The sequence below is a fragment of the Schistocerca nitens genome, chromosome 3, assembly GCF_023898315.1.
Source record: "Schistocerca nitens isolate TAMUIC-IGC-003100 chromosome 3, iqSchNite1.1, whole genome shotgun sequence".
Lineage (NCBI taxonomy): Eukaryota > Metazoa > Arthropoda > Insecta > Orthoptera > Acrididae > Schistocerca > Schistocerca nitens.
Genome location: NC_064616.1, coordinates 480,205,149 through 480,217,732, shown reverse-complemented (window position 1 = coordinate 480,217,732; position 12,584 = coordinate 480,205,149).

The following is a 12,584-nucleotide window of genomic DNA, read 5'->3' as shown; positions in this document are numbered from 1 at the left end:
ACCCCGATTTTCCAAAGCTAGCAGAATATTTCCAAGTTTACAAAGATATTCTTTTTAGGACGAGAAAGAACACTAACGGGGATTGGCGTATTTGTTTCCCTGAACAACATGTGGATCTGGTAATTGATTTTGTACATAATAAATATGGGCATTATGGAGCGCGTAAATGCATTGCCAAGCTAAGTAAAGTTGTAATATCTGACAACATGTGGCGCAGAGTGCAGAAGAGGCTGGAACACTGTGACAGGTGTCAAAATGTACGAGCTAGTAACAGAATTCTACAGGGACAGATGTACTCTGTGGAACCCCAAAACAAACTAGGTTTAGTAGCAATAGGTATTTTCGGCCCACTACCAGTTTCAGGAGGAGATTGTGAGTATGTGTTCGTACTGGTAGATGGATTTACTAAATATGTGAAATTTTATCCGCTTAAGAAGGCTAACTCTAAGGCAATTGTAAGTAAATTAGAGAAAAACTATTTTGTCAGAATTGGTGTGCCAAAAGCTATTTTGTCAGATAATGGTCCACAGTTTATATCTAAGCGTTTTGAAGAATGTTTAAGTAAGAAGAACATAGAGCACATCAACATTTCCGCCTGTTTTCCACAGGGGAACCTGTGTGAAAGAAACATGAAAGAACTTAACCGTCTCTGTATGACATACTGTCATAAGAAGCACTCAGCATGGGCTAATTACTTGGGGTACTTTGAGGAAGTACTTAATAATTTAAAACACGAAATGACAGGTTTTGCTCCAGTAGAATTAATGGGAAGGGTTAAACCTAACATCATCCTATTTGATTTAGTAGAATTCCCTAAAATTACAGAATTGGCTATGGAAGAAAAGAAGAAGGTAGCTCGTGCCAATATTAGAAAAAAGGCGTTGGAAAGAAAAAGGAGACATGATGCAAGAGCAAGTCCAACGAGCTTTCAGATTAGTGATCTAGTGCTAGTAAAGACTAAGGAAAAATCTAAGAAACTTGCGGCTGAAGCTAAGAAATTTACAAAAAATGTCTCTGAGCACTATGGGACTTAACTTCTGAGGTCATCAGTCCCCTAGAACTTAGAACTACTTAAACCTAACTAACCTAAGGACATCACACACATCCATGCCCGAGGCAGGATTCGAACCTGCGACCGTAGCGGTCGCGCGGTTCCAGACTGTAGCGCCTAGAACCGCTCGGCCACCCCGGCCGGCTAAGAAATTTAGAGACGAGTATGTAGGACCCTTTAGAGTTATAGAGAGACCGCATGCAAATGCCTATTGACTGGAGTATGTGGAGTCACAAACTATTTGGATTAAGAAACATTATTGATTTAAAGAGATACATTCAGAAAGAAGTCTAAAACTTTAGCAACTACACTGGATTCCTACCCAATTCTCCGTCCTGTCTTATTCCTCCAGGGCCGTGTGTCTTGCACGTTGCGGTTAGCGCCCGCAAAGTGCCCAGCTGATCGGTTTATTCCATCAATTTTCGTTTTCGTAAACTGGTCGCCCACGTGACTCTTTAATCTATGCGTCCTTGCTTCCACCCTGCCCCCCTCTTTGGGAGTGGGGAAGGATCACTTTTCTAACTACCCACTGCAATTCCTTGCATTGCCACTCAACACTACCAACGGGTTACGGACCTGTTGAGTGATGTGAACACTACGGCAACAATGCTTCCCTCTTTTTTTCCCTGGCGTGAGGAAGAAGCAGAACCGCTTTCCAGTACTGTTTCTTGGTTAAACCATTGATAGCGTTCTTAGATGCTCTTCTCATTCTTGTGCAGGCCCTTGTATGGACTCATAACGATAACAACTCGTTACAGACTTGTTGAGTGATGAGATGACTGAGGAAACAATGCTCCTCCCTCCTATCCGTGGAGTAGGTGATCAGCAGAGCGGTTTTTCAACCAAACAGCACAAACTTACATTGACACATTTATTCTAATAATGAACTAAAATACTGACCAAACCTAACATAAATGTAAATGAGATGACTTGAAAGCCACAGAGAGGTGGACCTCAGTGTATTTAATATTGCCAGTAATCTATGTTCTCTTGAATGTAATGTGCCATATGGGTTTGAGAGCCATACAAGTTGGCATGAGTTGTGCTTAATGTGTATCTATAAGGACCTTTTTTGTATGTACTACATATGTACCACAGTAACTGACTGGTGTTAGAGGTGTTTTGAGAGCCACAGAAGTTGGTTGCATTTAGATTCAGTAATATGTAATGAAGAGCCACAGTAATTGGCTAGTGGTTTCAGTACTTTACAATAAAGACTATTTCTATTTTTGTAGAATATTGTATACGAAAAATACAGAGCCACAGAGGTGGTATGAGCTATGTTCAAATTTTCTACATGGACTTTTGATATTCTTTGCCAATAATAATGTATTCCTTATATAATATGTGTCTAATGTGAGGACTTTGCTAAAGCCACAGAAGCTGGCGAGAATAATTTTCAGTAATTTTATAAGGACTATTCATTAGTTTGGTATTCTCTATGTATAATATGTGGGTGAGATGTTCTTTCGGAACTACTGACGTAGGCATGAGTAATTTTCAGTAATTTTATAAAATTGATTTCTCCTTTTATATCATGTATGTAGGAGGTGTTGCAGAACTGCAGAAAGTGGTCTGAATGGTGTTCAGTATATTCAGTAATTTTCTATTCTTTATGTAACGTATAATGATGTTTTTCAGAGCCGCAGATGGCGGCAGAAATAATTCAGTATATTTAATGATATTGGGTTTTTCTTGAGGTATAATAGTTCATTTTATATAAAGTTATGGTGCTTAATTACTAACTGTAAAAAAATTACTAAAGGTTAAAATTCCTAGAGAAAAATATTTGTGGATTTTTGAATCAGCAAGATTTGTAACAGCAACTTGCTTAATGATGAAAACAGATTTTGGAAAAAGAATTCAGTGGTGGTGCCAATTTTGGGTACTGTTGATTTTTTTTATGGAAACAGTTAATTCAGTTTTCACTGACAAGATTACTATTAAATTTAATTACTGTATATAAGATGATGGATTTTATCAGAAAATGAATTTGTCCGAGCAAAAAGCTTTTAGTAAATCAGAGAAGTAAATTTAAAAGAACAGTAAAAGTTTGGAAAAACTTTTCATGGAGTTCTTTGCTTTTGAATTGAGAGCAGCAATTGCTGACTAAAGTATATATGTGTGTGTGTTAGGTTAGGATGTAGATATGAAGCATGGACACTTAGACGTATTGTATTTTGCAGGTACGAAAAAAACTGTACAGAACCCAATACAAGACTGAGGGAGAACTCCAATTTGTGACTGAGAGCTGGATTATGTATCCCAGTGACGAGAACATAATGCTACCCGTATGTAAGTGTTGAACTAACGTTATCTGAACGACAAAGTTTTGTGAAAAAAGTGTTAAGAGTTTACAAACGCCATTCATAGCGAGTATTATACATTTGAACACCCTCCACAGTGTCGAAACCATAGTGCAGTGAAATTTCGTGGACACACTCAACAGTGCGTAAATATAATTTCAAAAAAATTTTAACTAATTTGTAAAATCATTAAATATTTGATTTCAAGTTTGAAAGAAAAGTTCAATGTACATATTTTGCTAATTCAGTTTTGAGAAAAATATTCAAGAGTATAATTTCGTGAGAAAAAGGTGATTTTGGAAAAAGATGGAAATTTTTTGTAAATTATTTTTCTATAATAATTCTGTATGCTATTCAATCCTAGCTTTTGATATTCGATGTATTTGTATATAATACCTTCATGTAGTTCAGATATTTGGTTAATTAAGGAAAAAAGTTTGATGATCTGTGTGGTAGTTAAAGATTCAACTCTTGCCCGCTATCTCGTGGTCGTGCGGTAGCGTTCTCGCTTCCCACGCCCGGGTTCCCGGGTTCGATTCCCGGCGGGGTTAGGGATTTTCTCTGCCTCCTGATGGCTGGGTGTTGTGTGATGTCCTTAGGTTAGTTAGGTTTAAGTAGTTCTAAGTTCTAGGGGACTGATGACCATAGATGTTAAGTCCCATAGTGCTCAGAGCCATTTGAACCATTTGAACCCTCGTCGTCGAAGGCAGCCAGCCAACTCTTGGACGCAGTAAGAACCATAAAATGTAATTAAAAGAAATTTTTGCTACTTAGGGGGTGTCTAGCGTCGCAACTTGTTCAAAGCGAACGTTTGTTTTAGGTTAACTTGCTGTATGTAACTTCGGGGGCTCACATCTAGCGACCTACCCGGGAGACACACATGCATGTCACTGCCTGCCGTGGGAAAGCTATTCAATGTCTCTTTCTGAATGCGCACATTCACCACCTATAAGAATCTAAATAAAGGATAGTAGTTTTTGTGTAATCGCTTTAAAAATTTGTATACTGCACTTTGTTATTAATAGAAAGGTGGTGTGAAAATCTCAGCTTTCTAGCGGGCATATTTTCGGAGATATAAAAATTTACTTTAAAGTTAGAAAAATTACACTTCAGAAAGGAAATTCATCTGGGAACATTTATGACTTGTTTCTGGTTGTCGATTGAAATACTCACCTGAAGCATCAGGGTACAGAATTATTTAATGGAACTTTTATTTAAAAAATTTCAAATTCCTTACAATTTTCGTTGTATGAAATCTAGAATAGCTTCAGAAAAAACTATTAAAATCAATATTTATTATCATGTGAGTAAATTAGAGTGTGTATGTGGGACATTTGTCAAATTTCAGTATTGCATTATATACCGTCTTAACTAACGTGCAAGAGTTACACAAGCCTGTCGTGGGAATATGATCCTATGGGATTTACCCGCTTTGCTGATGACGTATGTCTAGGTGTGATTGCTATTGTAACAGAGCAGCGAGAAAGTCAGCTGAAGTAAAATTTGTATCTGAAGAATATTTCCAGAATTATTGTCTTTTCGTTTTCGTTTATGAAACATTACTATTTTATTTGATGTCAGATTGACGCAAATGCATCTGTGTATTGGTGCAGACAAGTTTTGGCGCGAGGATGATCACGAGTGAGTATTCTGATTGGCAGTCAGTATGGTCAGCCAATCAGAATTGAGACGGTTCCCGCTCATTACCTGATAGCCTGATAGTATATTCCTTGCCTGATAGTTATATTGGGAGTGAGGCTGGAAGAAGGAAGTCACTCGCTAGCTTTGAATGTGGACAGCCATGTTACTAGTGCCAGTAAAAATAATGGGTAAGATGAAGAATTACTTAGTGTTTGAGTTACTGGTGAGCTAAGTCGATAGCAGTTGTCGTTGAGGACTGCTTGACGAAATTTCAGAGGTTTTGACTAAATCTGTTGGACAGTTATTAGCATGTGAAATATTGGCCTTCATAGAATCTGCATGGCATGTTTCAGTATTCAACTACTGAGAATTTTTGGCGATCAATGTCTTTTTTAGAAATCCACAAGAAGGACCGAATGTAATAACTCATATTAGTGGTGAAATTAATGACTGTGAAAACCTTGTTTAATTTGGGTCGGGTTTGGACAGATTTCTGCCTGCTGTGCGTGTGAAATGTGTGTATGAATCGTGAACTGGGAAGAAATAGCCAATAGTTAAAATGTGGACTAAATAGTACCGTTTCTTTGGTTATCAAGGACAAAATAAACATTATTGTGTGGAAATTTCGGACACTATTTTCCAGAAACCAATCCATTTTCTTATTGCCCGATAAAATTGGATGACAGTATTTCTACAGAACTTTCTTTCATAACCAGAGATGTGTGGCCTCAGTAATTCTAGATATTACGTGGTGTTTTTTATCAACACTCCTTTTACATCATCTTCTAAGTATTTACGTTGCCGAGTGAAGGGACATTGAGCAGATGCCGTTCTGAGGTAGGTGAATTTTAATTTGCAGCATGCACAGTGACAATGATGATTAGACACGAGAAATTAAACCCCGACCCGCCGCAATTTGTGCTTTAGCGGCCGGGAAAACGATAGTAAAGTTTGGGTGTGTAGGAATTTACTGAACTGTCAGTTTTGAGCTCAGGGCAGCGCCTAACACCTTATCTAGGGCCCTGATAAAGACAGAAACAGATATATTCAGGCCAAATGGCACTACCTTGTACTGGTAACACCTGCCTGCATATCAAAACGCTGTACATTTCCTATACTCTTCTTCTAAGCCTGTTTGCCAGTACCCGGTGTGAGGTCCGGGCTAGCCATAAACTGTACATCGTGAAATCTTTGCAGTATCTCTTCCATCCTTTCTGGTCTATCCGCCTCACGTTGAGCGACCTCGTTCAACGTGTGTGCGTCTATCACAATCCTGACACTACCATCTCTCTTTCCTACTATTATTAAGGGATTGTTATAGGGGATGCTACTCCTCTCTATAACATTCCATTCTAACATGCAATCTATCTCTTGTTGGACAGCCTCCTTCTTGGATAGCGATACTGCATTCTTTAATGGTTCATGGGGTATTACATTTAACTTGCACTGATACCCAGTAACAAACCCCAGTTTATTTGAAAACACGTTCTTATTTCTCATTATTACGTCATATAGGTCTCGTTTTTGTTCAGCAGTTTATCCAGCGGTTTTCCAATTCTTTGTGTTTGAACGTTTTTTAACTCTATTTGTCTGTCCTGCAGTAGTTGAACTTGTTTTAGTCTCAACACCGTAATCTTAATATCAATTTCATCGATTAATGAACTTTATTTAACCAACAGTTCGCTAAGTGTCATATCAGGTGGGTATTCTTTGGAAAGATGGCTATCATCTTCCGAGATTTTTGTAGAAATGTGCTCTGTTTTCTATTCTGTCTCATCTTCCGAGCTCACACAACCCTCATCATGCTCGTCTGAATGTATAACATCAGGTTTGACCTCGTAGATATTGTAATCTACGTGGCTTTCAATTAGTTGTACCGGGTCATTATCGCCAAATTCATCTTGCCACTCCTTGTAACATCCGCCTCGGTTTTCAATAGGGTTGGCTACTTCAAAAACATCATTTGGACAAGCCTGATGTTCAGGTACAGAGCTTTCCGTTTCAAAAACACTATTTTCTTGCAGGCTGAGTAGCGTCAATTTCTGTCCGCTCTCCTCATTTGCACACCTCCCATACAATCCTCTATAACTTTTCAGTTCGTCGTACTTATGACTGAACCGACCTAACCACACTTCCTCACGTTCTGCATTTCCCTGCTCAATAACGGAAACTTTATTTGAGATTGGCTCTATTACTTCCGCTGGCGACTCATACTCTACTCAAACTTGCGTAACCACTGTTGCTTTAACAGAGGCCGCTTCCTTCTCCCCTACCAGTACACAATACCATTATTACTTTTATGAGCAGTGACAGATGCGTCGACTGCCGTTTCCAGCTCAGTTATCATTACTCTAGGTGTGTCGCTCTCTTTACTCTCTTGCACATTCTCCCATCGCTGAATTATCCTTTCGGATTTATCATGGTGGTATTGTCTAGGTTTTCGTTTGGGCTGCCAAGGTCTCCCCACGCCCGGTGGGCCCCTAACTGGCGCGGCTAGTTGTTTCACTGAGTAATTTCGACAGACCATTGTTACCAGACTGCCGTGCTGTATCAAAAAATTTTCAAATGTGTGTGAAATCTTATGGGACTTAACTGCTAAGGTCATCAGTCCCTAAGCTTACACACTACTTAACCTAAATTATCCTAAGGACAAACACACACACCCGTGCCCGAGGGAGGACTCGAACCTCCACCGGGACCAACCGCACAGTCCATGACTGCAGCACCTCAGACCGCTCGGCTAATCCCGCGCGGCCGTGCTGTATCATTCCGCTCCTGTCTACTATCATGCCTCAAAGGACCACATACCATATTTACTTGATACTGGCCTCTATCATTTCTACAGTTGTTATTGTTACTATAACCATTATTGTTTTAGTGCTGTGGATTGTTATTACCATGGTGGTTGCTACCATTATTGCCATGGTTATTGCTATCGTTCTGGTTGAGACTATGGTGGACATTGTTACCATTACCATGGCTTTTAACATTTTTGTGGATATTCCACTAATTGTCTTCGTCTTCTACTTTCTCTAAAAACGCAGCAATCGTTCTCGAACTACTGCCAATGTATCTCTTGGAGTCATCTGGAAGCTTTTTCCACAGTTCCCAGACAATCTTCAATTCAGTTTTCCGGTCGCGCAAATATTCCAATTTGCTGGTCCAGTTTTCACAACTCTCTTTCATTGAGCAGTACGCGTTTACATCGAAACGCTCCTCCTCCGCTAATATTCCTGCGCTATGTGCGTGGTATCACACATAGTGCTGATTTTCTCCCAATCGTTTCTCTAACTCCTTGTAACTTCTTGGCAAGTGGTAACTGATAATGTTTCCACCTCCTGTTTCTTTTCATTACACACAACCGATTGTCTATTTACTTTAGCACCTATGCCGGATACTAAAGTCTGTAAACTCGTTATTTTCCGCCGGCCTGGGTGGCCGAGCGGTTCTAGGCGCAACAGTCTGGAACCGCGCGACCGCTACGGTCGCAAGTTCGAATCCTGCCTCTGGCATGGATGTTTGTGATGTCCTTAGGTTAGTTAGGTTTAAGTAGTTCTAACGTTCTAGGGGACTGATGACCTCAGAAGTTAAGTCCCATAGTGCTCAGAGCCATTTGATTTTTTTCGTTATTTTCCCTACATCCTCTTCTCGAGCTACTTTCACTTTTTCAGCTACCTTGCTCTCTATTGTGAGACCAACAGTCTACCAGTTTCTGTTCTATACTCCCTACTTCAGTTTCGAAACGGCTATTTATGCCTCCTATCTTTGTTTGGGCTTCCTCCACATCACGCTTCAGATTACCGATTTCGGTACTCAATGCTACTACTTACGCCCCAATTTTATCTACCTTTGTGTTAACAATTCCAATATTACTGTTAACAGTTTTAATTGCTTTATTCTGGTCATCTATTTTTGCTGATTGGGCACCCATTTTAGCATTCATTGCTGCCGACTGGGTATCAATTTTACTGATTAACAAACTGAACAAATCTTTATTTCCCGAAATCACAGGTTGCAACACCGGTTCTGTCTTAATAGATTCCTCGTATCCGTCATCAATAGGTTCTGTATTAATTTTTATTCCGTATTCCGTAGCATTTGCAAGTGCCTGAATTTCCATTTCTGCCGTTGTTGTTCGATTTTCAGCAGCAGCGTCTGTGATGCTAGCCGCCGAACTCTGAACAATGAGTCCCGCTTCCTGGGTCGTCCTTTGTTCGACCGATTGTTCCGCATTTGGTACAATCAAATTACTCGTTTCGCCTATTTTATTCATGTTGCCGAGTTTGCTGATTACTGTGAAATTTAAATGTGCGGCTTATTTCTGCCACTAACTGTTATTGTACATGAGCGACTTTGTTTATAGCAAAAAGTTATTATTCGCTACAAAACTGTACAATGCAAATTCGTGCCCAGAACAATACCAAACTGATATTTTCCTGTCATCTGCGTCTCCACGTGTAACCTTCTGCTTGCGATATAAAATATGACTGTGGATCACATGTATGCCTAAAGGATTTTTACTAATTGGATGAGGCTATCTCTCCTGAAGAAATAATACCGATAAGTACGAGGAAAGTGTACAACAGACCCTTCTTATTTAAATTCTACTAAAAATAAAAAAAGTTATTAAACGGAACAGGGTTGTAATTTGGAAAAATAAAAGTTATTTTGTGCATTCACTCACGAACAACACCGGACAGAAAAGGGGTACCACTGATCATGAATCCAAAAGTTACACTAATCGGCGAAAAGGAAATAATTAACGGTCGCCAGCCCACTAGGGTAATTTACATCCAAAATCCTGTACAAGATGATGAGAAAGAGAATCATGTATTGTTAAACACAGACGTGGCAACTTAAGGTTGTCACGTTTTTTTAACACTAATTTTAAGTGAGTATGTAATGACAAAGAAAACTGAGAAGTCACTCTTACGTCATGTTTGTCATTAGATTTTGAAAAAAAAACAATCGAGTAACGATTTGAAAATATGCAATCAAATTGTATGCTAGTAATTAACTTCGTTATGTGAACAATGACTTTCAGTGACCTCAACGTAAGTTCATCAAAGACATTTAGAAAAAAAGCAAGCACTTTTACTTTGCAGTTACTTATTTTGCAAATTGGATTTCAAATTATTGTCTGAAGAATTGAGCCTTTTTTTACTGACTTGAACAGAAATCAATAATAGAACACGTACCAAACCAAACAGCCATGTGCTCCAATCTATAGATAAAATAAATAAAACTTCCGCACTCTTAATTTGTGCATTTCTTTAGATTTGAATTTTTTCCAGTGACTGATTCTCAAACTTAAAAAATTAAATTGCTTTACTTTACTCATATACTGAAGCCTCTGTCGTACAACAGTTAACTGAAAGTAGACTGGGGTTAAAATTCTTAAAAGTGAAATTATTCCTTAATAAACTGGCTGTAACTATTCAATTTTTTTTATGATACTCGGTTAGCATATAAGGAAAAAAAGGAACAAGGACCCTGGTTGGTAACAATGTCTGAGGACAATGAAGGCACAATCGCCCTGAGATTAACTGATTACTGTTTAAATAAATTTTATCAATCAAATCACATTCAGTTGTGCTGCTGGGTTAGCCATTAATACTTTCTACCAATGAACAGTTTTACTTCAGTGCTGTGCATACGACGAAACTCAGAGCTGACTACGAATCTGTGTTTCTGGAACTGCTGCTGCTATTGAAGACGGTAGCACCTTGTGGAGCACGGCTAATTACAGGAACGGGCAATCGTAATTAATACAGCCTCTTCCACCCGTCCACTGTCCTTACTCCTGTTACTAGACATCTGGCTGACGCGTGTACATGATGCCGCTGAAATGGTTCACTCTACTGCGAGAGCGTTAACACCACACTTCCGCACACTATAAGTGCTAGAACCCGTCTCTCTCTTTCTCTCTCTCTCTCTCTCTCTCTCTCTCTCTCTCTCTCTTCCCCCCCCCCCCCCCCCCGCACGCTCCACGCAACAACTATCTACCCAAAGATTTTACAATGCATAAGCACAGCTATTATCGTTGCTAGTCGATGCAAATAACAATTCTTTTGGCTTTTGCCGCGCGGGCTTAGCCGAGCGGTCTAGGGCGCTGCAGTCGTGGACTGTGCGGCTGGTCCCGGCGGAGGTTCGAGTCCTCCCTCGGGCATGGGTGTGTGTGTGTGTGTGTGTGTGTGTGTGTGTGTGTGTTTGTTCTTAGGATAATTTAGGTTAAGTAGTGTGTAAGCTTAGGGACTGATGACCTCAGCAGTTAAGTCCCATAAGATTTCACACTCATTTGAACATCTTTTGGCTTTTCCCCAGAGCTTATAAGTTTCACAGTAAGACACAGGTAAATACAATGAAATGTGAACAGACTTCTACCTAAATTTACACATACAGTGAAGCAACGTCCTTACTTATTAAAAAAAGCATTTAAATTACAAATATTTACAAACAATACTGCAAAAAAAAAAATTATATATCGGTAGCAGGTGGCATGCATCATGCACTTTCGGTGTTACAGCCCCTCCGTATTCCCTTTCATGCATCGATACTCGCGAAGTGCAGCAGCACTGCTGCTGTTGTTTTGATAAAACAGCTTTACGCGTAATCTCCTGTTCACCATGTGCAGACACATGTTGACTGACTGCATCTGTTATGCCTACTAATGCTTGTGTTTCAGTCTTACGTTGCCGTACCAGTACCGGCGCCTAACAGCAGGACATGACACTAGCACTAGTAACAACGCAAATCCTGCGGCGCATAGTCTGAAAGTCATTCTTATGAAGTTGGGTCTTCTTTTTCTTTGGTGTATTTGTCTTCTGACAGACCACAACTGGAGGCTCTTCATCGTGTCCTGCTCTGGCCATCTTCCTTCATCTGTTTGTATGTTCGTCCTCTTCCAATTCTCTTCCTATCTCTTTACCTCATTATTTACACACTTCCGTCTATAATTCTTTATTACAGACAATTCTTACACAGTATATGTCCCAGCCAATATTTATTACTCTTTCTGATCACTTCCAGTAATCTTCTTTTTTCCTCTATTTTCTTCATTACTTCGTCATTCAGAAGTCCATCAGTCCATTTCACCTTAAGCATTCTTCTCTAAACCCAGATTTCAGAATCTTTTAAACGTCTTTCTTCTTTCTTGTTAAATGTGCATGGTGTTGTATAACACTACACTCCACAAATAACATTTAGAAACTCTTCCTCAGCTCCACTGGAATTCTTCTAGATATTAGTAACTACTTCATCTTTTCAAATTCTCTCTTTACTCTAAATATCCTCCTCCTTATTTCTTCTGTGCAGCTTCATTTCCATGTTTTAAACTTACAGCTTCCTTTCCTTGCCTTTAAACTTCCAAAGGTACAGAAAGGATTTTACTTGTTCTATCATTTTTCTGTGTAGGAATGTATCAACTGGAGCTTCATTCTTGCTTATTCTCGGCACTTTTGTCTTTCCTAAATTTATCTTCATTCCAAATTCTTTGCGCCTTCTTGAAATAGTCGCCGCGCGAAGTGTCCGCGCGGTTTAGGGCGTCATGTCACGGACTGCGCGGCCCCTCCCGCCGGAGGTTCGCG